Genomic DNA, 25,661 nt, shown 5'->3' on the forward strand with positions numbered 1-25,661 from the left:
TAATCACACATTGTCAGTACTAATTGGGTATAAAATGGGATATTACATGACTGTACAATGTTGTTGACCTCTAAAACATCATTTTTGGTATCACAAAATTACTAATATGTTATTTATTAATTTGAGGAACTCTTGAAAAATATGCTCTACCAGGCGGTTGAGTTGCCCATTAAAGGAATGCTATTTAGACAAAGCTAGCTATTATGGACAATGGAAAAATATTGTTGTGGGATTTTTTTGTCTGTGCAAATACAAATATATGTTCATATTCATATCAGTATTTAAAGTCAACCTGTTATCTTCAATTTGTTTCACAAATGTTTTCAGGACATGTCATTTTACAGGTATTATGAACATATAAACAGTAAACATTAATGTAGATATATTTGAATAGTCATATATTGACACACAAATATATCATATTGTATTCATATTTGATATCAGTCATCCTTTATCTTGGCCTGTCTTCCATTATAAGTAACTGAAGCAGACATGACGTTAATTAATGTACCATTTTTCAGATTATTTAAAAAGCATATGTAAAATCCAATACAAAACTAGTTTAACCTAATTGGGCAACTGAACAGGCTGGTTGAGATGTTAGCAAGCAAATACAAATTATTTATGGCCTATATTAAGGCTAAATACACATATTTTTCAGAAGAAAAAAATGATGTGGCAGTTAAAGGGTTAATGTGTTGACAGAATAGGGTCCAGCTGTGTGTATGATTCTACGTTATCACTGTGCTTGCCACGCCATAGACTGAACCTCTTGGTGTGACGTGGGATCTCAACACTAGAGACAGATTTCAAAGCATCTGCCATCATTTTCTTGACAATTGATGTTCTTGCGGTGAACAGAATGAAAATCTGCAAGCCCTGTGGAGCGAAAACACAACGACATTATCAAGGATTTTCAGGAACACACAAGGACAAACAAAAGGACAAACAAAAGGTAGTGTTTCCATAAAGACCAGCTCAATTTATTTATGTTTAGTAGGTGTCTAATTTTCATCAATGTCTGGATTCTGTGGTACAATAGTACACTAGTATTTCTAGTTGACATTTGATTCATTCAGCAGACTCTCTTATCCAGAGTGACTTACAGTAGTGAGTGCATACGTTTACTACCTGAGTGGTGGTGAGAACACAGAAGGAGATGTTGAGTATGGTGTACATGGTCTGGTTCTGTGTAATGAGCAACAGATAGCCCAGGATCCAGGAGAGACCGAGCACCACAGCCAGAGAAAAGCTACTGAGGAACTTCTTCTTCATCGATGTGTGTCTTGTACTGGGAAACATAACCAACATACTTAGATTGCTGTAATAGATTGCTGTAATAGACTGCCGTAATGCTGTGGTATAAGAACAGTATGCTTCCATTGACTGAGTGGGTTAGTGCACGGTGATCATTACATTTGATGATTTTCTTACTAATGACAATTAATAATAATAGAATAATAATACATATTATTTATTACAAGCTAAGTAAGTAAGACAATAAAACATTAACAAGCATTTAAATCAAGACATCATAATGACTACAAGTTTCTACTTTGTGCCTCCAAAATGCCCCAATTAATGTTACCTGGTTAAATGTGGGTTGGTCTTGGCTGTTGTAACTACAAAACATACCAACACCACTGTGTTGAAGATAAGCATGAACGCCACAGGGATCAGGAACCCCCAAAACATTGGCAGCTTGAAGTCAAAGTTCCCCTTTGGATCGAGGGCAGCAAGCCAGCAACTGACAGGTCAAATGAATGAATTAGAGAGTGGGACAATGTGACAGGCAAAACAGAACGCCTGTTATTTGAGTAACGTGGTATAAAGTAAACAAGAAACCTTTGAATGAAATAGAACATTATTTTAATAACTTATGTTTGAACTTTTTATATTGCTATTGGCCAATTATTAGCATGCATTACAAACATGCATACGAACATTGAGAGGGATAACCTTTTACAGCATGAGTTATAAAATGTTATAAAGCAATTGCCCCACTTTAATTTAAATTGAACCTATTATACAATAACCACTGAAGAGGAAGTAAATTGCAGTACAGCACAGCACAGTACTCAGGTGTAATACTGGTAGTATAGCACAGTAGAGTAAGGTATAGCATAGAACAGAACAGCACAGTACACAACAGCGCAGTATAATATAGTATAGCATAGTATAGTACAATACAGTACAGAGAAGTAGGCCAGTAGTAGTATACTACAGTATCGACTCACAATTGCTCCTGCCTGTATCCCAGTGGATCATCCACTCTGTAACTAATTCCTAAGGTGAGGGCCACCACAGCTGCAGGCAGTCCTAAAGGAGAGAATGTTGTTGTTATTTCCTGGTAGATTTACATGCAGCCATATACAGAGCATATATATACCACACATACATCCTCTAAAGACATTACATCACTATACAAGTAGCTTTTAAGTTCTATTTCAGGCTTATTAGAGCCTGAAAATATCACTTAGCATTAGTTTTAGTTCAAGGAGCCCAGGTCTAATGCCAGCCATAGCTTCTGAAACTACTAAATACTTTGTTTCTCCATGCTGTCCTACCCCATCCGATGGCCACGGTATAGGCTGTGAAGTGTGGCGGGCTGGTGGCCAGGCTGTTTCTGATCATTAGGAAGACATGTGTGGCGTACAGCGTGTTCCAGGTGAACGTCCCCAACAGGAAGTACTGCAGCAGGACTGCCACTGCAGTACAGGGACCTCTGTCCCGCTCTGTGTGTGTGTCGGACGGGGGGAGAATGTTGTCCTTCTGTATTTCAGGTTTGCCCAGCTGTTTATGAGGGTTGTTCACTCCCAACATGAAGAGGAGGGTGAAGATCAGGAGACACATGCAGACGCTCACTAAGAGGACCGTTGGGTTGGTTTTGCGTGATTTCCTGGGGACAGGTGATAGACAACACTATGTTAGGGAAGTTAGATGTGTAGCTATGGATGTGTTGGTTCATTAATAGTGGGTTTTATAATGGTTTCACCTATCAAGTCCTGTTGGATCAATGGGCTTCTTTACACCATTGAGAAGCACCCAATATTTTGAATTGGTTCTGGATCCCTGTAGGATCTTACCTGGTCACGATCTGGAATGTTACTGTATATTTTGAATTGGTTCTGGATCCCTGTAGGATCTTACCTGGTCACCATCTGGAATGTTATTGTTAAACTCAACCCTATGATGGACATGGAACATCCCAATGTGGTGATCCAGTTTAGCACTTCAGCGTATTTAAAATCCCTCCTGAACGACTGTAGAAAAAAACAAACAAAAAATATTTCAACACTAAATTTCTGTCTCAATCATACTGTATAAAGGCCTCGCCCTCATCTGTCTGGATATGCTGTGGTAAACCATAGGTCAGCGGTTCCAACACTAGGGGTCACGACCCCACATCGTCGCCTGATATGAAAATGGGGTTGCAGGAAAATATCCAAAATCCTGCAAAAAAATATATATATATAAAATAATTAGTGTCTTTGTTTCTCAAAATCACTATGATGTGGATAACCTTAAAAATCGAAATGAAAATTATTCAAATCTAAAACATAAAAATCAACCAGAGAGCACCCTTAGATCGTGGGAAAAGGCCGCACTTGACCGCTGCACTTGAATCATTCCCAGTTAAGGTGACCACATTTAAAATACACATGCGAGACAACAGGAGGATTTATGGGACAGTGTAACCTACCCTGTACCTAACTTCAAAATAGGCCAATGCATCATCCCTGTCAATCATGAATGATAATTCTTCATGTTTTGCCAGTGAAATGTCCAAACTGTGTCTGATAGCCAATCGTTTAACCTCAATCAGATTCATGAGAATATGCATTTAGATCTTATTGAGTTACTGTTTCATGCACAAATTAGAGCAGATGGTGTTAAACTATATAGCCTTCATGATTTTTTTTTTCAATCAAAGCACATTCTGCCTAGTGGCATGATCATTTTTTGGGAATATACAGCTAACCAACCACCTGAATCTCACGAGGTGGTGTTTTTAATGCAATAGTAACATTATATTATGCTATTATATTTGATACTGTTATGTAGAATAATAAATAATAATTATGTGATCTTCCAAGATATTAATTCAGCTTTTTTATACAATGTGTGGGTCTGATCCTGAATGCTGATTGGTGACTGCATTCCAGCTGGTGTCTATTCCACAAGTTATCACCGACTAAATCTATGACGTTAAAATGCCTATTTACTCTGTCCCATCTGACATCTGAATCCACTATCTCATCAGCCCAGCCAGTCAATGTATAAACTTTATCTCTACTATAAAAAGCATCTAGATATTATCTCCTATTTCTTTTTGTTTTCTACATTGTAGATTTGACAGGGAGGCAACGTTTCTCAGCCAGTTGAAATCATGAATCAGCTGGCATCATTTTTATGGATATATACAAAGAAATGTCAATTGGTAAAAGGTCAAACAAAACAAAGGGCAGCTAATTTGCATTCTTTCCAGCTTCAGTTTGAAGTGATTGTGTTAGCTGTGTTGTTGTTGGCTAGCTCCTTTAAATAACAGTGTCCTGACTAGTGAGCACATTTTCTCTGTCAGGCGAAATGTCATCCAAATAAATATCACTAGAAAACAGCTTAAACAAATGCAAATGCAGTTACTTTTCTGTTGTTTTGGCTGCAATTTTTGACGTGACTGTTAGTCACTAATACAAGACTAGTAAAGGCCCAGTGCACTATTGTTGTGAAAATATTTATTATTATTTTCACTTTTTTCAGGGGGTGTAACACCCTCAGCACCCTACTTCCCACTGCTATGCTTATCTCTTTCAGTCTAATATGGCTATTTACTTACCTTTCTAGCTCTTCATCAGAAGCTTGAAGTAGTTAGGAGGCCTAAATGTCCTCTCCACGTTTGCTGGAATTTAGTCTGAAAGGTTTTGAGAAATATTGGTTGATGATAGGCCTAGGTCTCATCTTGTGCTGAGCAGAATGTCAGATCTCAACACTGATTGGAGAAAAGTCTTTAACATCACCATGGCTGTAAGCTACGACATCCTTATGATATACAGGTATACAGGCAACGGGACTGCAAGAGACTTTTTTCTAAATTGGTGGTGGTGTTTGAATGTGTTGATAAAATGTGGGACGTGATGGTTTGGTTGCGGGACAAAGGTCCAAAATGGAGGACTGTCCTGCACAATCTGGGACATGTGGTCACTCTATTCCCATGGTGAATGGCTAGGCCCACTACTGTGTGAAACCACACACTATTTCAGGTATATTACTGCAACAATCGATATGGTGAAAACAAGGTGTGAGGAGGTACAGAATCTCACATCAATACCTTTGTCTGATAACACTGTAAATCTAAGAAGTATATAGCTAGCAATCAATAGGAAACTGACTGAACCACTCAAAAAGTCCCCAGCTTTCCAAATGGACATTTGTTGTCAGGGCCAAGATGCCCATTCATTTACTTTTGTTAGCTACATGTCGGGGATGTTATTCACAAGGACATATTGTTCTGTCTCACGATTCTCGAGCATGAAACAGCACAGAGGATGTTCAGTGTGCTGCGTGACTATACTGACAAAAAAACAGATTCCATAGGATTGAATGGTGGGCAAAACTTTCTGTGAAATTAAAATTAATGTGTCGCACTGCCTATGCAACTGTCATATTAGGGAAACTGAACGAAAGCATGCAAGAGAAATACTAAAATATTCTAACATTCTGCAGATGAGTGACCGTAGATTCAGACGAGAAAATGTCTTATTGGAGAGAAATCCGTTTGAGTGTGATCCTGACTTAGTTGACATGCCGGGAAGTGACATTGAAAAACTGATCCACTCATCATATGACCGAATGCTGCAGACAGCACATTTTGGTTCCTGACTCAAAGGGAATAAATACCCTGCCGTCTCCCTCTGAGTATTAAAACTCATGATACCCCTTTGACAGCTCATATCTGTGCGCGGCTGGATTTAGTGTACCAGCATTAAAACCAAAGAAGACAAGCAGAAACACTGTTAAAATGTTTTGCAATTGACTGCCATAGCCCCAAATAAAAAAGTTAACATTGGCTCTTAATTACTACAAAACATTAAAGTGTTATGTTCTGCTAATTACTGATGTCCCCTTTAAGATCGGAGCACCCTTGGTCATGTGCAGTGTTGCTCTATGTTGTACTTGTAAATAAACTTCAGTTAGTGCTAAACACGGCTGCTAGAATCTTGACTAGAACCAAAAAATGTGATCATATTACTCCAGCGCTAGCCTCTCTACACTGGCTTCCTGTTAAGGCTAGGCCTGATTTCAAGGTTTTACTGCTAACCTACTAAGCCTTACATGGGCTTGCTCCTATCTATCTTTCCTATTTGGTTCTGCCGTACATGCCAACACGTGCGCTACAGTCACAAGACGCAGGGCTCCTTATTGTCCCTAGAATTTCTAAGCAAACAGCTGGAGGCAGGGCTTTCTCCTATAAAGCTCAATTTTAATGGAATGGTCTGCCTACCCATGTGAGAGACGCAGACTCTGTCTCAACCTTTAAGTCTTTATTGAAGACTCATCTCTTCAGTAGGTCCTATGATTGAGTGTAGTCTGGCCCAGGGGTGTGAAGGTGAACAGAAAGGCACTGGAGCGACAAACCACCCTTGCTGTCTCTGCCTGGCCGGTTCCCCTCTCTCCACTGGGATTCTCTGCCTCTAAACCTATAACGGGGGCTGAGTCACTGGCTTACTGGTGCTCTTCCATGCCGTCCCTAGGAGGGGTGTATCACTTGAGTGGGTTGAGTCTCTGACGTGATATTCATGTCTGGGTTGGCGCCCCCCTTGGGTTGTGCCGTGGCGGAGATCTTTGTGGGCTGTACTCAGCCTTGTCTCAGGGTAGTAAGTTGGTGGTTGAAGATATCCCTCTAGTGGTGTGTGGGGGCTGTGCTTTGGGAAAGTGGATGGGGTTATATCCTGCCTGTTTGGCCCTGTCCGGGGGTATTGTCGGACGAGGCCACAGTGTCTCCCAACCCCTCCTGTCTCAGCCACCAGTATTTATGCTGCAATAGTTGATGTGTCAGGGGCTAGGGTCAGTCTGTTAAATCTGAAGTATTTATCCTGTCTTATCCGGTGTTCTGTGTGAAATATGCTCCCTCTAATTCACTCTTTCTCTTCTTTTGGGGGCCTTGAGCCCTAGGATCATGCCTCAGGACTACCTTGCCAGATGACTCCTTGCTGTCCATAGTCCACCTGGTCGTGCTGCTGCTCCAGTTTAAACTGTTCTGCCTGCGGCTATGGAACCCTGACTTGCTTTTTGACTCTCTCTCTCTCTACTGCACCTGCTGTCACTAAGTCTGAATGACTTACAACTGACATTTACTCCTGAGGTGCTGACCTGTTGCACCCTCTACAACCACTGTGATTATTATTATTTGACCCTGCTGATTATCTATGAATGTTTGAACATCTTGGCCATGTACTGTTAATATCTCCACCCGGCACAGCCAGAAGAGGACTGGCCACCCCTCAGAGCCTGGTTCCTCTCTAGGTTTCTTCCTAGGTTCTGGCATTTCAAGGGATTTTTTCCTAGCCACCGTGCTTCTACATCTACATTTGCTTCTGTTTGGTTTTAGGCTGGGTTTCTGTACAGCACTTTGTGACATCGGCTGATGTAAAAAGGGCTTTATAAAAAAAATGTGATTGATACTTGTACTAACTAGCTTTAGTAAATATGAAGCTCCAGTTCACTTCCTTGTATTCAGTCTTTCTTATTATATCCATTAGTAATAAGAGCGAAGACACTACAATGGCGACAAGGATGATTACCTACATTGTGCATCACGAATGCAGACGGGGCTCGTAGAAAGAGAGGAACATTTCAACGATGTAGCGCAGCAGCCAGCAACCAGTGATGACGAGGGGAGTGCTGACGATCATGAGGCTGCAGATCAAAGACCCGCAGAACCGGAGGTAAAGGGAATATATAGCATTGAGTTTGATGACACGCAAGAAAAGGAGGCAACTTACATTGAACGTCTGGAACAGTACTTCATTGCAAACAACATTGTATCAGTGCTGTTGAGTTTGATTGGCCCCAAAACGTACAGTTTGCTAAGAGATCTGACTGCCTCTCTGAAGCCCTCCAAGAAAACATTCACAGAGATTGTGGAGATATTGCAAGATCACCTAAACCACTCCTGATCGCGGAACATTTTCACTTCCAGAAGAGACACCAGAATGAGGGGAGGGTAGCAGAGTTGATTAAACTGTCTGAGCATTGCCAGTTTGGAGAGAACCTAAATTACACATTAAGGGAAAGATTTGTTTATGGACTGAAACATGAACACATTCAGAAAAGTTTGCTCACAGAATCAGATCTCACTTTTGCAAAGGCTGTTGAAATTGCTGTAGCTATGGAATCCGCGACCAAAGATGCAATTGAGTTGTATAAATACTGACCTCCTCTCACAAACTTGCCTGCACAAGTTCTCATGCAGTCGACAGCACCCCCGTGTGGCCTAAAAATGCAACAGGGATGGTCAGAGCAGAGGACTGCCATTTCAAAGACAAAATTGGTCACAAATGCAATAGAAAGGGGACATTCAAAGAGCATGCAGAGCAAATTACAGTCACAACAGGAAAACTGAGAAAGTGAAAAGGCCTGTGAATGCACTAGCAGAGAACAGTGGCAGTGATTCAGTTGAACAATTCATTGGTACAACGGTGTTAAACACAGTGACTTCTCCTAGCAGTAGCGCAATATCGGTGACACCAGAAATCGAAGGCACATCACTCAAAATGGAGCTGGACACAGGATCTGCAGTGTTTCCACAACTGGCTACAATGAACACTTCAAGGATATCAAGCTGAAGAAAACAAATGTGTTGCTGAAGACCTACTCAGGAGAGTCATTGAGCCCAATGGTTACAAGACAGAGTGAATTATGGGAAGCAAACACAGCAGTTACAGGTGTATGTGGAGCCTGGAACTGACCCCCTATTTGTTCGCAGGGAACGGCTGTCTAAACTAAAGCTGAACTGGTGTGACTTGAAAATGCTCCACACATCCCAGCCTAAAAGGAAAGGCACAGACCAAACACTGGAACACTTGCTGAAGAAATATGCCACCGTTTTCAGTGATCAGATGGGAACAGTAAAAGGCTTCACAGCCAAACTCGTACTGGGAGATGATGCAACACAAAATTCTACAAAGCCAGATCTGTTCCATACTCCCTGAGACCAAAGGTGGAAGCGGAAATGGAACGCTTACAGGATACACGAATCCTGCCGAAAGTGAATGGGCCACACCTATAGTTCCTATTGTGAAGAAAGATAGGTTTGTTAACTGTGAAGGCTTATCTGCAGCTACCGGTTGAAGAGAGGTTCAAACAGTACCTGACAATAAACACACACAAAAGGTAATACCGCCTGCTTTTTGGCAATGCAACGGCCCAACCATTTGGCAACAAACTATTGGCCAGAGTTTGCAAGGAATCCCATGAACCCAGTGTATCGTAACAGGACGCACAGACAAAGAGCACCTGGCTAACCTGGAAGAGGTCCTGAGAAGACAAAGAGTACGGACTGCAGGCAAACTTACAGAAGTGTGAGTTCCTCAAAGACAAGATTGTCTTCTGTCGACATGAAATTGACCGCAATGGATTTCCCAAAACACAGGACAAAAATCAATGCAGTGGTACAGGCACCACGACCGCAAAATGTGACTGAAGTGAGATCTTTCACTGGACAGATCAATTACGACAGAAGATTCCTCACAAACCTTTCAGCAGTACTCCAGCCTCTCAATCAGCTCCTGGAAAATAATAGGACCAAGTGAACTTCATAAAGTTTTTACCTCAAACCATACGGACGTCCCCCGAGAAATTGAACGAGAACGTGTGTCGCAGCCATGGGATCTATATATAGGGGCGGACCCCAGCCGTGACACATTGTTTTTCACGGGGGTAAATCTATAAATCCTCACCTCGGATGTGTCCCTCTACTATCGTAGCACTCACGTCGGTGGCCATGAAGTGCTTTGAAAGGCTGGTCATGGCTCACATCAACACCATCATGCTGGAAACCCTAGACCCGCTCTAATTTGCATACCGCCCCAACAGAACCACAGATGACACAATCTCATTCGCACTCCACACTGTCCTTTCCCACCTGGACAAAAGGAACACCTACAGTGGGGCAAAAAACTATTTAGTCAGCCACCAATTGTGCAAGTTCTCCTACTTAAAAAGATAATTTTCATCATAGGTACAATTCAACTATGTCAGACAAAATGAGGGAAAAAAAATCCAGAAAATCACATTGTAGGATTTTTTATGAATTTATTTGCAAATTATGGTGGAAAATAAGTATTTGGTCAATAACAAAAGTTTATCTCAATACTTTGTTATATACCCTTTGTTGGAAATGACAGAGGTCAAACGTTTTCTGTAAGTTCACAAGGTTTTCACACACTGTTGCTGGTATTTTGGCCCATTCCTCCATGCAGATCTCCTCTAGAGCAGTGATGTTTTCTATGGGGTTGAGATCTGGAGACTGGCTAGGCCACTCCAGGACCTTGAAATGCTTCTTACGAAGCCACTCCTTCGTTGCCCGGGCGGTGTGTTTGGGATCATCGTCATGCTGAAAGACCCAGCCACCTTTTCATCTTCAATGCCCTTGCTGATGGAAGGAGGTTTTCACTCAAAATCTCACGATACGTGGCCCCATTCATTCTTTCCTTTACACGGATCAGTCGTCCTGGTCCCTTTGCAGAAAAACAGCCCCAAAGCATGATGTTTCCACCCCCATGCTTCACAGTAGGTATGGTGTTCTTTGGATGCAATTCAGCATTCTTTGTCCTCCAAACACGACGAGTTGAGTTTTTTCCAAAAAGTTATATTTTGGTTTCATATGACATTCTCCCAATCTTCTTCTGGATCATCCAAATGCTTTCTAGCAAACTTCAGACGGGCCTGGACATGTACTGGCTTAAGCATGGGGACACGTCTGGCACTGCAGGATTTGAGTCCCTGGCGGCGTAGTGTGTTACTGATGGTAGGCTTTGTTACTTTGGTCCCAGCTCTCTGCAGGTCATTCACTAGGTCCCCCCGTGTGGTTCTGGGATTTTTGCTCACCGTTCTTGTGATCATTTTGACCCCACGGGGTGAGATCTTGCGTGGAGCCCCAGATCGTAGGAGATTATCAGTGGTCTTGTATGTCTTCCATTTCCTAATAATTGCTCCCACAGTTGATTTCTTCAAACCAAGCTGCTTACCTATTGCAGATTCAGTCTTCCCAGCCTGGTGCAGGTCTACAATTTTGTTTCTGGTGTCCTTTGACAGCTCTTTGGTCTTGGCCATAGTGGAGTTTGGAGTGTGACTGTTTGAGGTTGTGGACAGGTGTCTTTTATACTGATAACAATTTCAAACAGGTGCCATTAATACAGATAACGAGTAGAGGACAGAGGAGCCTCTTAAAGAAGAAGTTACAGGTCTGTGAGAGCCAGAAATCTTGCTTGTTTGTAGGTGACCAAATACTTATTTTCCACCATAATTTGCAAATAAATTCATAAAAAATCCTACAATGTGATTTTCTGGAGAAAAAAAAAATCATTTTGGCTGTCACAGTTGAAGTGTACCTATGATGAAAATTACAGGCGTTTTAAGTGGGAGAACTTGCACAATTGGTGGCTGACTAAATACGTTTTTGCCCCATTGTATCAGTAGTTGGAGTGTCATTAGTTGGAGGAGCACTAGTTGGAGTGTCAGGGGTTATAGGGGCAGTAGTGGTTGGAGGGTCAGGGGTTATAGGAGCAGTAGTAGTTGGGGTAGTTATGTCAATGGTGGTTGGAATGGCAGAGGATGTGCTGAGATCCCCCTGTGATAAAGAGACTTTATAAAAGATAATTACTCAGTAAACCACATTAACAAGGATACATGGTGTCAGTTGCTATAAGCATGCTATAAAGATGATCCATGCTGTTCCAGTTTCATTGTGTCTGCATCAGTGTAGAAATGTTTTCTACTGTACTTTATGAGAGAAAGAAGTCATTATCACTGCCAATAAACGGCTGATAGCAAAGGCTACTCTGTTATCAACTGTATCTGAGACCTGACAGTAGTCTATTCACAGTATGTAAACAATGGCTTAACAGTAAATCAAACCTGTTTGGATAAAAGTCTGAAACAATGTCTTCATTGATGTTATTGTATCCCTCGCAGCAAACAGACAAAACATAAATCAATCATTGACTATAAACCAAACTTAAAAATTCATAAACCAAACTAAAAACAGTAAGGTTATATATGGGTAATAATCATTTCATAAGTTAAATGCATCATACATTTTTGCACATCTGAAGTGAAAGCAATTTTCCTACACAATTCTCAATCACAGAAGACTCTTAACCTCTTAATGAACATCTTAAATCACCCTGAATAAATCAAATATAGAGCAAGTCTTGTCTGTAGCAAAGACAGCCATAATACTGATAACAAGTTCAGGCAGGTGCCATTAATACAGGTAACGAGTGGAGGACAGAGGAGCCTCTTAAAGAAGAAGTTACAGGTCTGTGAGAGCCAGAAATCTTGCTTGTTTGTAGGTGACCAAATACTTATTTTTCACCATAATTTGCAAATAAATCCATTAAAAATCCTACAATGTCATTTTCTGGAATTTTTTTCTAATTTTGTCTGTCATAGTTGAAGTGTACCTATGATGAAAATTACAGGCCTCTCTCATCTTTTTAAGTGGGAGAACTTGCACAATTGGTGGCTGTCTAAATACTTTTTTGCCCCACTGTATGTGAGAAACCTGTTCATATGTATAGACCCCAGTGGGAGGAGTATATCTCTCCTCCCCAACCCTTCATTCCTCCTGAAGGTTCTGTCAGACAGGCATGTGAACATCCCTTTTATCCTGACTGCTTACAACCCCCCGGCAGTGAGGGGGAGTCTGGGCCTTCCTCCGGGCATGCTGTGCCCTGTGAGGGCACTGGCTGCCTATGTGGAGTAGACACGGTCAGTGAGAACAACAGACCAACTCTTTGTCTGCTATGGTGAGAGAGTCCTGAGGGCTGGGTTATCAAAGCAGAGGCTCTCTCACTGGATCGTGGACACGATTAAGACAGCATACCGCCTGACTGGCAGGCCGGTGCTGGGATCTGTGGGGGCACATTCAACACGAGGTGTGGCTGCACCCTGGGCTCTACTGAGAGCCGACTGGCATAGCCCCTCGCTGATAACTGTGCTGCGGCCAGCTAGGTTTCCACTTGCTCCTTTGCTAGGTACTATCGGATAAATGTGGCACCTCCCTCTGCGGTTGGTTCAGCAGCCCCGGGCGTCGCTGGGACCCCTTCCTCATTGTCGAACCCTGCATCGTGGTCCCGCGCTGGGACTTCGCCGCTGGCTGGCCATGTTTCTCTAGCACCGACTAAATCTGGTACGTGTATACCAATATATTGGAGTGATCCAATATAGTGAAACACAACAAAAGTTACGTATGTGAGCTATATGGATCACTACAATTCTCTACGGTGCTAGAGGCTCCTCAAAAAGTATGTAGAGAATGTGTGTCGCGGCCATGGGGTCTATACATAGGGGCGGACCCCATCCGTGACAGGTGTACACGGGAGTAAATCTGTAAATCCTCACCTCGGATGTGTCCCTCTGCCACGGAGTGACACCACTATATTGGAGTGAACCATATAGCTCACATAACCGTGGTTTCATATGTAACCTTCGATGTTTGATGTGGGGATTGAGAGTCATCATACCCCAGAAATACAAACAGCTTTTACAGCAACTACATGAAAGGCATGTTGTAATTGTCAAAATGAAGCTGCTTGCGAGAGCCACATCTGGTGGCTCAGGCTGGATCAACAGATAGAAGATATGGCAAAGAACTGTAGCGGATGTTTGGAAACCTTTCACATACTGCTCCTACCCCAGTCCACTTATGGGAATAGCCCATTGCAGAGAATTCATGTGGACGCCGGCCCCTTTAAAAAGCACGTTTCTGGTTATAGTTGATGTCAATTCCAAATGAACAGAGGTGTTTGGCACTGACTCCTCCACCTCAGCTCAGACTATAGTGTCTCAGAACAACTTTTACTCGCTCCGGATCGGTTCTGCAGCTGGCAAGCGACAAAGTGCCAGCTTTTGTAAGTGATGAGTTTTCAAGATTCATGTCGGCCGGGAACGCCATCTCCAAACAGTACAGGAAGTGATGGTGCGAGATTACAGAAGGGTGAGGAAATGGACAAGTGGGACCGTACACACACAAACGGGACCCAGAACTTACCAGGTTCAAGTGAGCCCAGACATAATGTGACGGCGTCACATTAACCAAATGCATTCCATGGAAAACAGAACAACAATCGAGAGAGAACAGGCACAGAGAGATCCTGAGAGTGACACACAGGGAACTGTAGAAGACGGTGGGACGGTACAGAGACCCCAGGCTGAAAGAAGGGAACGTGTGGATGAAGGTGCTGCTATAGCAGAAACTATTATGGACCAAGCACACACTGCAGATGTGCAGGAGCCTCCAGACAATCCAAGGCGCTACCCAGAACGAAGACACCAGACAATCCAAGATGCTACCCAGAACGAAGACACCAGACAATCCAAGGCGCTACCCAGAAAGAAGACACCAGACAGACTGGACTTATAAACAAACAAACACAAACAAAAATGAACTGTTCAAGTTCAAATCAAAAGATGCAAAATAACGACAACAAGTTCTGGGAAATGTTTCAGTTGTGGTTTGGTAGAAGTAACTCTGATTGTATAAGAGAAGGAATGTCATGTTCTGTTAATTACTGATGTCTCCTTTAAGAACAGAGCACTGTACTTGCACTAACTAGCTTTAGCAAATGTGAAGCTCCAGTTCACTTCCTTGTATTGGAGACTTTCTTATTATGTCCATTAGTAATAAGAGCTAAGACACTACAAAATGGCTGGGTCACGAGAATCTTCAGATATCAAAATGGGGACATGTTTCAAAAAAGTCTAGGAACGCCAGATATGTCAGAGTGTGGTTAGTAAAAGGGAGATGAAGGCAGCTAGCTATTCACCATCAGCACAGCAAAGTTAGTTGTGTGATTACAGAAACATCGCAGGCCGTCTGCTGAGTGGTTGACTTTGGAGCAGCCAAAGGTGCTCCAGTCTTTCAACGTGTAGTTCCATGACACGCAGGCAAAGTCATAGAGGGAGGCGTTGGGAACAGCCTGAGAAGTGAGAACAGACACAAACTCACTGTAAATCCTTCAGCAAAAGACGTGTACTCACAGTACTCATCTTTTTAAAATTCTCAGTCAATTGTGAAGTCTAACAGGTTTAAGTAAATGTGGGAAAGAAGAAATACCAATTATAATAGATTGTATTATGTACAAGACAACATATGTTCCCTGTAGCGGATAAGCATCAATGGAGAACTTCGATCAGGGGTGTCAAACATGTGACTTAGATCATGAATAACTTCCCAATGCATTTCCCAGAGAATTTGGACCACGTTGTGTTTATTGATTCTAAGAGAAATCTTACTGTGGGCTTGAAGAGCATCTCAACATGTAACCCAGACACTTGTCCCAGGTTAGCAGAGATGACTCTTCTGCTGGTCCCTGAAGAAGCTCTGAAAGCCCTGGACCTGAAGAACCGGTCGTTTTGGTAGAGCACAAAACCAATGGAGTTGTTTGTGTTTTTACTACGTAAAACTGAGTGGGGTGAGAAAGAGGGGAGAGAGAGAGAGGGAGAAAGAGTGATTGTTGTTCATATCAGGACTTCATATACATGAGTAGTTTGACCTTGCCTTGAGGGCTTATCTCGATAGTGACTCTAAATGTAAATGTTTGGAGACCACAAAGAGCAGTTAAGCTCTCTTGGTGAATGCGGAACAAGGAAATTGAAATTTGAGTTCATACACTATGTTTGCATACCAACACTGGCTCACCTGGTGTGAATTTTAAGACAATCTGGACATCGGTCGCACCTCCTTCATCAGCTATCAGTTCAGAAGTATTTGTGTTGAGATTAATTCTGTTGGCCACAAAATGACCAGATCTTCCTGGAGAAGGAGATTCATTTGATTTAGCAATTTAAATCAGAACAATATAGTGTTACTTCAGTACCACAGGAGGTGGGTGGCACATTCATGGGAGTACAGGCTCATAGTAACGGCTGAAGCAGAATAAGTTGAATTGTATCAAATACATCAATGTGTTTTATGCTATTCCATTCGCTCCATTACAGCCATTAATATGAGCCATCCTCAGCAGCCACCACAGTTCTGCAGTACAACAAATCAAATCCATACCAAACCTTATTGACCATCAGAGGAGAAACATTTGAAAATTGAGAAGTTTTACCCAGTCTGTCAACACAGATAGAAACTATCACTTTAAATGCCAGTGTGTAGGTTCACTAGCAGTCTCACCCACCAGTCAGAGCAGTAAACTGGATCCCTACTGTGTCACTTGGTACTTGGACAGACTGGACTGCCAGGTTGGGCTGAACCACCAAGGACACATTATTGTACTGGTCCAGGGAAAACTTCTCCAGGGTCTCTGTGAGGCTGAGAGAGAAACACAGAAAAACATTAGTTTACATGCACCCATACAGACACGCACTGAGGCACACGTACACACATAAACTCAAGCATATGTAGAAATACACACCACCACACACGCACGCTCACACACACAGACAAACACACTCCTGTACTTTTGGACAGCGTCTCTCTCCTGTGTACTCTCCTCACTGGCATTCAGCAGCTGACTGATGGTGGTTACAGCTGCCACTGCGATGTCCTGCAACATAATCAAAACCAGGGGATGAACCTCAAGTGTTCAAGTCACTGCAGTGACAACCTCACGTTTCTCTCCAGAACATGTCATAGTTCACGACTTGATTTCAAAACATGTTATACCTCTGTGATATTTGCAGACTGAAGCAGTGTGTTAGCTATCTGAGCTGCTGTGGTGATGTTGTCAGCTGACAGCCGCTCTGGTTGGGAGGTCAGGATCTGAGTACTGAAGGCTAACTGTAGTAAATCACCTGAACTGCTGGAGATCTGAACAGGGAGAGACAAGGATTTTTATTTATTATATTTTAGCATTGATTTTCAACAGAACATTGTATAAGTTGCAGCAACATCCTGAACCAGCTGCATTAAGTACTGCAGTGCATCTCCTCCTCATGGACTGCAGGAGATTTGCCTGTTCTTGCTGTGAGATGTTACCCCACTCTTCCACCAAGGCACCTGCAAGTTCCCGGACATTTATGGGGGGAAATCTAACAGGTCCCAGACGTGCTCAATGGGATTGAGATCCGGGCTTTTCGCTGGCCATGGCAGAACACTGAAATTCCTGTCTTGCAGGAAATCACGCACAGAATGAGCAGTATGGCTGGTGGCATTGTCATGCTGGAGGGTCATGTCAGGATGAGACTGCAGGAAGGGTACCACATGAGGGAGGAGGATGTCTTCCCTGTAACGCACAGCATTGAGATTGCCTGCAATGACAACAAGCACAGTCCGATGATGCTGTGACACACCGCCCCAGACCATGACGGACCCTCCACCTCCAAATCAATCCCACTCCAGAGTACAGGCATCGCAGTAACGCTCATTCCTTCGACGATAAACACGAATCCGACCATCACCCCTGGTGAGACAAAACCGCGACTCGTCAGTGAAAAGCACTTTTTGCCAGTCCTATCTGGTCCAGCGATGGTGGGTTTGTGCCCCTAGGCGACGTTGTTGCCGGTGATGCCTTACATCAGGCCTACAATTCCTCAGTCAAGCCTCTCTCAGCCTATTGTGGACAGTCTGAGCACTGATGGAGGGATTGTGCGTTCCTGGTGTAACTCGGGCAGTTGCTGTTGCCATCCTGTACCTGTCCCGCAGGTGTGATGTTCGGATATACCGATCCTGTGCAGGTGTTGTTACACGTGGTCTGTCATTGCGAGGACGACCAGCTGTCCGTCCTGTCTCCTGTAGCGCTGTCTTAGGTGTCTCACAGTACGGACATTGCAATTTATTGCCCTGGCCACATCTGCAGTCCTCATGCCTCCTTGCAGCATGCCTAAGACATGTTCACGCAGATGAGCAGGGACCCTGGGCATCTTTCTTTTGGTGTTTTTCAGTCAGTAGAAAGGCCTCTTTAGTGTCCTAAGTTTTCATAACTGTGACCTTAATTGCCTACCGTCTGTAAGTTGTTAGTGTCTTGTTCCACAGGTGCATGAATTGTTTATGGTTTATTGAACAAGCATGGGAAACAGTGTTTAAACCCTTTACAATGAAGATCTGTGAAGTTATTTGGACTTTCACAAATTATCTTTGGAAGACAGGATCCTGAAAAAGGGACGTTTCTTTTTTTGCTGAGTTTATGTGGCTCAGTTGGTAGAGAATGGCACTTGCAATGCCAGGGTTGTGGGTTCGATTCCCACAGGGGACAAGTATGAAAATGTATGCACTCGCTACTATAGGTCACTCTGGATAAGAGCGTCTACTAAACGTAAAACACAATAAATAAATAAATCATGTTTCTCATCACCTGTTAAGCAGAATAAAGGAACAGAATACATGATCTGAAGGTAAAAGCCAGTTGTTACTGATCTTCAAACTGTAAGATCCACTCCTCATAATGATGACAGTAACTGACCCAAAGAAAGAAGAACGGTAAATTGAGACTGGTCATAAATCAAGAAAATAAAAACATATGCCTATTGACTTACATTTCCTTGAATGTCACTGAGGGTAAATTCACACTGCAGTTCATGAGGAGGACCAAACATTGGAGAGCCAGTGTCATTCAAACATCTTGCTGAGGCTTTTGGTAAACCGGCTGGAGGAACCAAGATGAACAGATACTCAAGGTTTTGTGTTACCTAGTCCAACATTAATTAGGACTGTAACAGACAAATACATTTTTGTAATTTCAGGTGAATAAAAGTGGTGAATAGCAAACCACTGGTTGTCTTCTCATCACATGACTCTTCTGAATAAGCAGACCAGCCAACCGTTGTTCTTGGGAAGGAAAAATCACCAATGATGGTGGAATTGCAGAAATTCCCTATAGAAGTAAAATACATTTCAACATGGAGCAAATGTATGACTGAACATGAAATATATATTCTGAATGTGAGATCCAAGGAATAGTGTTGTGGACTGTGAATGTGAAATCCAGGGTTAGGTATAGTAGCAGAGTGGTGTGTAGTCTGAATGTGAGATGCAGGGATATGTGTAGTATTGTAGTGGTGTGTACTGTGAATATGAGATCCAGGGTTAGGTATAAAAGTGTAGTGGTGTGTACTGTGAATGTGAGATCCAGGGTTAGGTATAAAAGTGTAGTGGTGTGTACTGTGAATGTGAGATCCAGGGTTAGGAGTAGTATTGTAGTGGTGTGTACTGTGAATATGAGATCCAGGGTTAGGTATAAAAGTGTAGTGGTGTGTACTGTGAATGTGAGATCCAGGGTTAGGAGTAGTATTGTAGTGGTGTGTACTGTGGATGTGAGATCCAGGGTTAGGTATAGTAGTGTGGTATTGTGGAGTGGAGTCTGAATGGTAGATCCAGGGTTAGGTATAGTAGTGTAGTATTGTGGAGGAGTCTGAATGGTAGATCCAGGGTTAGGAGTAGTATTGTAGTGGTGTGTACTGTGGATGTGAGATCCAGGGTTAGGTATAGTAGTGTGGTATTGTGGAGTGGAGTCTGAATGGTAGATCCAGGGTTAGGTATAGTAGTGTAGTATTGTGGAGGAGTCTGAATAGTAGATCCAGGGTTAGGTATAGTAGTGCAGAATTGTGGAGGAGTCTGAATGGTAGATCCAGGGTTAGGTATAGTAGTGCAGAATTGTGGAGGAGTCTGAATGGTAGATCCAGGGTTAGGTATAGTAGTGCAGTGCTGTTTACTCTGAATGTGAGTTCCTGGTTTAGGTATAGTAGTGTAGTATTGTGGAGGAGTCTGAATGGTAGATCCAGGGTTAGGTATAGTAGTGTAGTATTGTGGAGGAGTCTGAATGGTAGATCCAGGGTTAGGTATAGTAGTGTAGTATTGTGGAGTGTAGTCTGAATGGTAGATCTAGGGTTAGGTATAGTAGTGTAGTATTGTGGAGGAGTCTGAATGGTAGATCCAGGGTTAGGTATAGTAGTGTAGTATTGTGGAGGAGTCTGAATGGTAGATCCAGGGTTAGGTATAGTAGTGTAATATTGTGGAGTTGAGTCTGAATGGTAGATCCAGGGTTAGGTATAGTAGTGTAGTATTGTGGAGTGTAGTCTGAATGGTAGATCTAGGGTTAGGTATAGTAGTGTAGTATTGTGGAGGAGTCTGAATGGTAGATCCAGGGTTAGGTATAGTAGTGTAGTATTGTGGAGGAGTCTGAATGGTAGATCCAGGGTTAGGTATAGTAGTGTAGTATTGTGGAGGAGTCTGAATGGTAGATCCAGGGTTAGGTATAGTAGTGTAATATTGTGGAGGAGTCTGAATGGTAGATCCAGGGTTAGGTATAGTAGTGTATTGTGGAGTTGAGTCTGAATGGTAGATCCAGGGTTAGGTATAGTAGTGTAGTATTGTGGAGTTGAGTGTGTAGATCCAGGGTTAGGTATAGTAGTGTAGTATTGTGGAGGAGTCTGAATGGTAGATCCAGGGTTAGGTATAGTAGTGTAGTATTGTGGAGGAGTCTGAATGGTAGATCCAGGGTTAGGTATAGTAGTGTAGTATTGTGGAGGAGTCTGAATGGTAGATCCAGGGTTAGGTATAGTAGTGTAGTATTGTGGAGGTAGTCCAGGGTTAGGTATGAATGGTAGATCCAGGGTTAGGTATAGTAGTGTAGTATTGTGGAGTGTAGTCTGAATGGTAGATCTAGGGTTAGGTATAGTAGTGTAGTATTGTGGAGGAGTCTGAATGGTAGATCCAGGGTTAGGTATAGTAGTGTAATATTCTGGAGGAGTCTGAATGGTAGATCCAGGGTTAGGTATAGTAGTGTAATATTGTGGAGGAGTCTGAATGGTAGATCCAGGGTTAGGTATAGTAGTGTAGTATTGTGGAGGAGTCTGAATGATAGATCCAGGGTTAGGTATAGTAGTGTAGTATTGTGGAGTGTAGTCTGAATGGTAGATCTAGGGTTAGGTATAGTAGTGTAGTATTGTGGAGGAGTCTGAATGGTAGATCCAGGGTTAGGTATAGTAGTGTAATATTGTGGAGGAGTCTGAATGGTAGATCCAGGGTTAGGTATAGTAGTGTAATATTGTGGAGGAGTCTGAATGGTAGATCCAGGGTTAGGTATAGTAGTGTAGTATTGTGGAGGAGTCTGAATGGTAGATCCAGGGTTAGGTATAGTAGTGTAGTATTGTGGAGGAGTCTGAATGGTAGATCCAGGGTGAGGTATAGTAGTGTAGTATTGTGGAGTTGAGTCTGAATGGTAGATCCAGGGTTAGGTATAGTAGTGTAGTATTGTGGAGGAGTCTGAATGGTAGATCCAGGGTTAGGTATAGTAGTGTAGTATTGTGGAGGAGTCTGAATGGTAGATCCAGGGTTAGGTATAGTGTAAGTGTGTGGATGTACCCTCTGAACAGGTCTCTCCGTTCCACTCATCAGGACAGATACAGACTCCACTCTGCAGCTCACCACCGTTGATACAGACCAGAGGAAGGATTGTGGTGGTAGAGGTGGAGATGGTGGTGGTGGTAGAGGTGGTAGGAGAGGTGGTGGTGGTGGTAGGGGTGGAGGTGGTGGTGTTAGACATGGTGCTAGAGGTGGTGGTGGTGGTGGTGTTAGACATGGTGGGAGAGGTGGTGGTGGAGTTGGTGTTAGATGTGGTGTTAGAGATGATAGGAGAGGTGGTGGTGGTGGTGTTAGAGATGGTAGGAGAGGTGTTGGTAGAGGTGGTGGTAGTGTTGGTAGAGGTGGTGGTGGTGTTGGTGTTAGACATGGTGTTAGAGATGATAGGAGAGGTGGTGGTGGTGTTGGTGTTAGATGTGGTGTTAGAGATGATAGGAGAGGTGGTGGTGGTGTTAGAGATGGTAGGAGAGGTGGTGGGGGTGGTAGTGTTTGTAGAGGTGGTGGTGGTGTTAGACGTGGTGTTAGAGACGGAAGGAGAGGTGGTGGTGGTGTTGGTGTTAGACGTGGTGTTAGAGATGATAGGAGAGGTGGTGGTGGTGGTGGTGGTGGTAGAGGTGGTAGGAGAGGTGGTGGGGGTGGTAGAGATGGAGGTGGTGGTGGTGGTAGAGGTGGAGATGGTGGTAGAGGTGGTGGTGGTGGTGGTAGAGGTGGAGATGGTGGTGGTGGTGGTAGAGGTGGTAGGAGAGGTGGTGGTGGTAGAGGTGGAGGTGGTGGTGTTAGACGTGGTGTTAGAGATGGTATGAGAGGTGGTGGTGGTGTTGGTGTTAGACATGATGTTAGAGATGATAGGAGAAGTGGTGGTGGTGTTTGAGATGGTAGGAGAGGTGTTGGTAGAGGTGGTGGTAGTGTTGGTAGAGGTGGTGTTGGTGTTAGAGATGGTGCTAGAGGTGGTGGTAGAGGTGGTGGTAGTGTTGGTAGAGGTGGTGGTGGTGTTGGTGTTGGACATGGTGTTAGAGATGGTAGGAGAGGTGGTGTTGGTGTTAGACATGGTGTTAGAGATGGTAGGAGAGGTGGTGGTGGTGTTGGTGTTAGACATGGTGTTAGAGTTGGTAGGAGAGGTGGTGGTGTTGGTGTTAGACGTGGTGTTAGAGATGGTAGGAGAGGTGGTGGTGTTGGTGTTAGACGTGGTGTTAGAGATGGTAGGAGAGGTGGTGGTGTTGGTGTTAGACGTGATGTTAGAGGTGGTGGTGGTGTTAGAGATGGTAGGAGAGGTGTTGGTAGAGGTGTTGGTAGACGTGGTGGTGGTGTTGGTAGAGGTGGTGGGGAGACTGATACTGGTGATAGGGATAGAGGTAGGGTAACCAGTAGTTGCAAGACCAGTAGTGTTTATGTAACCAATAGCTGGAGGATCAGTAGTAGTTAGGTAACTAGTAGTTGGATGACCAGTAGTAGCTGCAGGGTATTCAGTAGTTGGAGTGTCGGTAGTTGGAGTGTCAGTAGTTGGAGTGTCGGTAGTTAGATTATCAATAGTTGGAGTGTCGGTAGTTAGATCATCAGTAGTTGGCATGTCGGTAGTTGGACTGTCAGAAGTTAGATTATCAGTAGTTGGAATGTCATTAGTTGGAGGGGCACTAGCTGGAGAGTCAGGCGTTAAAGGGTCATCAGTAGTTGGGATAGTTATGTCAATGGTGGTTGGAATGGCAGAGGATGTGGTGAGATCCCCCTGTGGAAAAGAGACTTTATAAAAGATAATTAATTCAGTAAACCACATAAACAAGGATACATAGTGTCAGTTCCTATAATCATAGATGATCCATGCTGTTCCAGTTTCATTGTGTCTGCATCAGTGTAGAAATGTTTTCTACTGTAGTTTATGAGAGAAAGAAATCTTTAACACGGTTGACATTTGATAGCAAAGGCTACTCTGTCATCAACTGTATCTGAGACCTGACAGTAGTCTATTTACAGTCTGTAAACAGCAGATTAACAATACATCTAAAAAGTGTTTGGATAAAAATAAAGTCTGAAACAATGTCTTCATTGATGCTATTGTATCCCTCACAGCAAACAGACAAAACATAAATCAATCATTGCCTATAAATCGAACTTTAAAATTAAATAAACCACACTGTAAAAACAGTGAGGTTATATATGGGTAATAATCAATTGATAAGTTAAATGCATCATACATTTTGGCACATCTTCATTGAAAGCAATTTTCCAACACAATTCTCAATCACAGAAGACTCTTAACAACAGCATCAAACACTGAGTATACCAAACATTAGGAACACCTTCCTGATATTGAGTTGCACCTCCACACACTTTCGCCCACAGAACAGCCTCAACTCGTCAGGGCATGGACTCTACAAGGTGTCGAAAGGGATGGTGTCCCATTTTGACTCCAATGCTTCCCACAGCTATGTCAAGTTGGCTGGATGTCCTTTGGGTGGTGAATCATTCTTGATACACACAGGAAACTGTTGAGCATGAAAAACCCAGCAGCATTGCAGTTCTTGAACAAAAACGGTGGGCCAGGCACCTACCCATACCTGTTCAAAGGGACTTTTGTCTTGCCCATTCACCCACTGAATGGAACACATACACAATCCATGTCTCAATTGTCTCAAGGCTTAAAAATCCTTCTTTAAACTGTCCCCCCCCCCCCCCCTTCATCTACATTGATTGAAGTAAATTTAACAAGTGACATTAATAAAGCATCATAGCTTTCACCTGGAATAACCTGGCCAGTCTATGTCATGGAAAGAGCAGGTGTTCTTCATGTTTTGTTCACTCAGTGTATGTCTGAACATCTAAAACCACCCTGAATGAATCAAATATATAGCAAGTCTTACCTGTAGCAAAGACAACCATAATCCATAGCTCCTTCATCTCTGCTGTTTCCAGTCATCCAGTATCAGCAGACTGCACATTATTAGACCGTCTGTGGGTCTTATGCTGTGCTGCTCTCCTCCTGTCACAGAGACTGCAGTAACGCGCAGATACCAGTTAATTATTTACTTTTGATATTAAGGGGGAAGTACTGTACATTGGCTCCAACACAACTCACATTGTCAACAGGATCAGTAAAGACACACACAAATAAGTCAGCTATGTGACAGGATGAATAAAATGCACCACTCAACCAATAGCATTACCCTTCTCTATGCAAAACATTATTGGTTGCAGCAGGGAAGGTACAGTACAGTGCATGTTTAGTTTTTTTGCCCTAGCACTACACAGTTAATTCAAATAACCAACTCAAGATTTGATTATTTGAATCAAACTACATTGAAATGACCTAAACCACATCGAAACTGTGTTGAAATTATAATTTTATTTTTTATTTCACCTTTATTTAACCAGGTAAGCTTTGCAACTGCGACCTGGCCAAGATAAAGCATAGCAGTTCAACACATACAACAACACAGAGTTACACATGGAATAAACAAAACATACAGTCAATAATACAGTAGAACAAAAAGAAAACAAAGTCTATATACAGTGAGTGCAAATAAGGTCAAATAAGGGAGTTAAGGCAATAAATAGACCATGGTGGCAAAGTAATTACAATATGGCAATTAAACACTGGAATGGTAGATGTGCAAAAGATGGATGTGCAAGTAGAGATACTGTGGTGCAAAAGGAGCAAAATAAATAAATACAGTATGGGAATGAGGTAGATAGATACGAACAGGTGCAGTGATCTGTGAGCTGCTCTGACAGATGGTTCTTAAAGCTAGTGAGGGAGATGGGAATCTCCAGCTTCAGTGATTTTTGCAGTTCGTTCCAGTCAGTGGCAGCAGAGAACTGGAAGGAAAGGCGACCAAAAGAGGAATTGGCTTTGGGGGTGACCAGTGAGATATACCTGCTGAAGCGTGTGCTACGAGTGGGTGCTGCTATGGTGACCAGCGAGCTGAGATAGGGCAGGGCTTTACCTAGCAGAGACTTGTAGATAACCTGTAGCCAGTGGGTTTGGCGACGAGTATGAAGCGAGGGCCAGCCAACGAGAGCGTACAGGTCGCAGTGGTGGGTAGTATATGGGGCTTTGGTGACAAAACGGATGGCACTGTGAAAGACTGCATCCAGTTTGTTGAGTAGAGTGTTGGAGGCTATTTTATAGATGACA

The 25,661-nt window shown here is 43.0% G+C and overlaps 1 pseudogene; it reads right to left on the minus strand.

The window, feature by feature from the left end:
- Positions 1-682: 682 nt before the first annotated feature.
- LOC139373958 (adhesion G-protein coupled receptor G7-like) lies at positions 683-24,473 on the minus strand (annotated as a pseudogene).
- Between the last annotated feature and the right edge of the window lie 1,188 nt (positions 24,474-25,661).

Source organism: Oncorhynchus clarkii, chromosome 18, assembly GCF_045791955.1.
Source record: "Oncorhynchus clarkii lewisi isolate Uvic-CL-2024 chromosome 18, UVic_Ocla_1.0, whole genome shotgun sequence".
Lineage (NCBI taxonomy): Eukaryota > Metazoa > Chordata > Actinopteri > Salmoniformes > Salmonidae > Oncorhynchus > Oncorhynchus clarkii.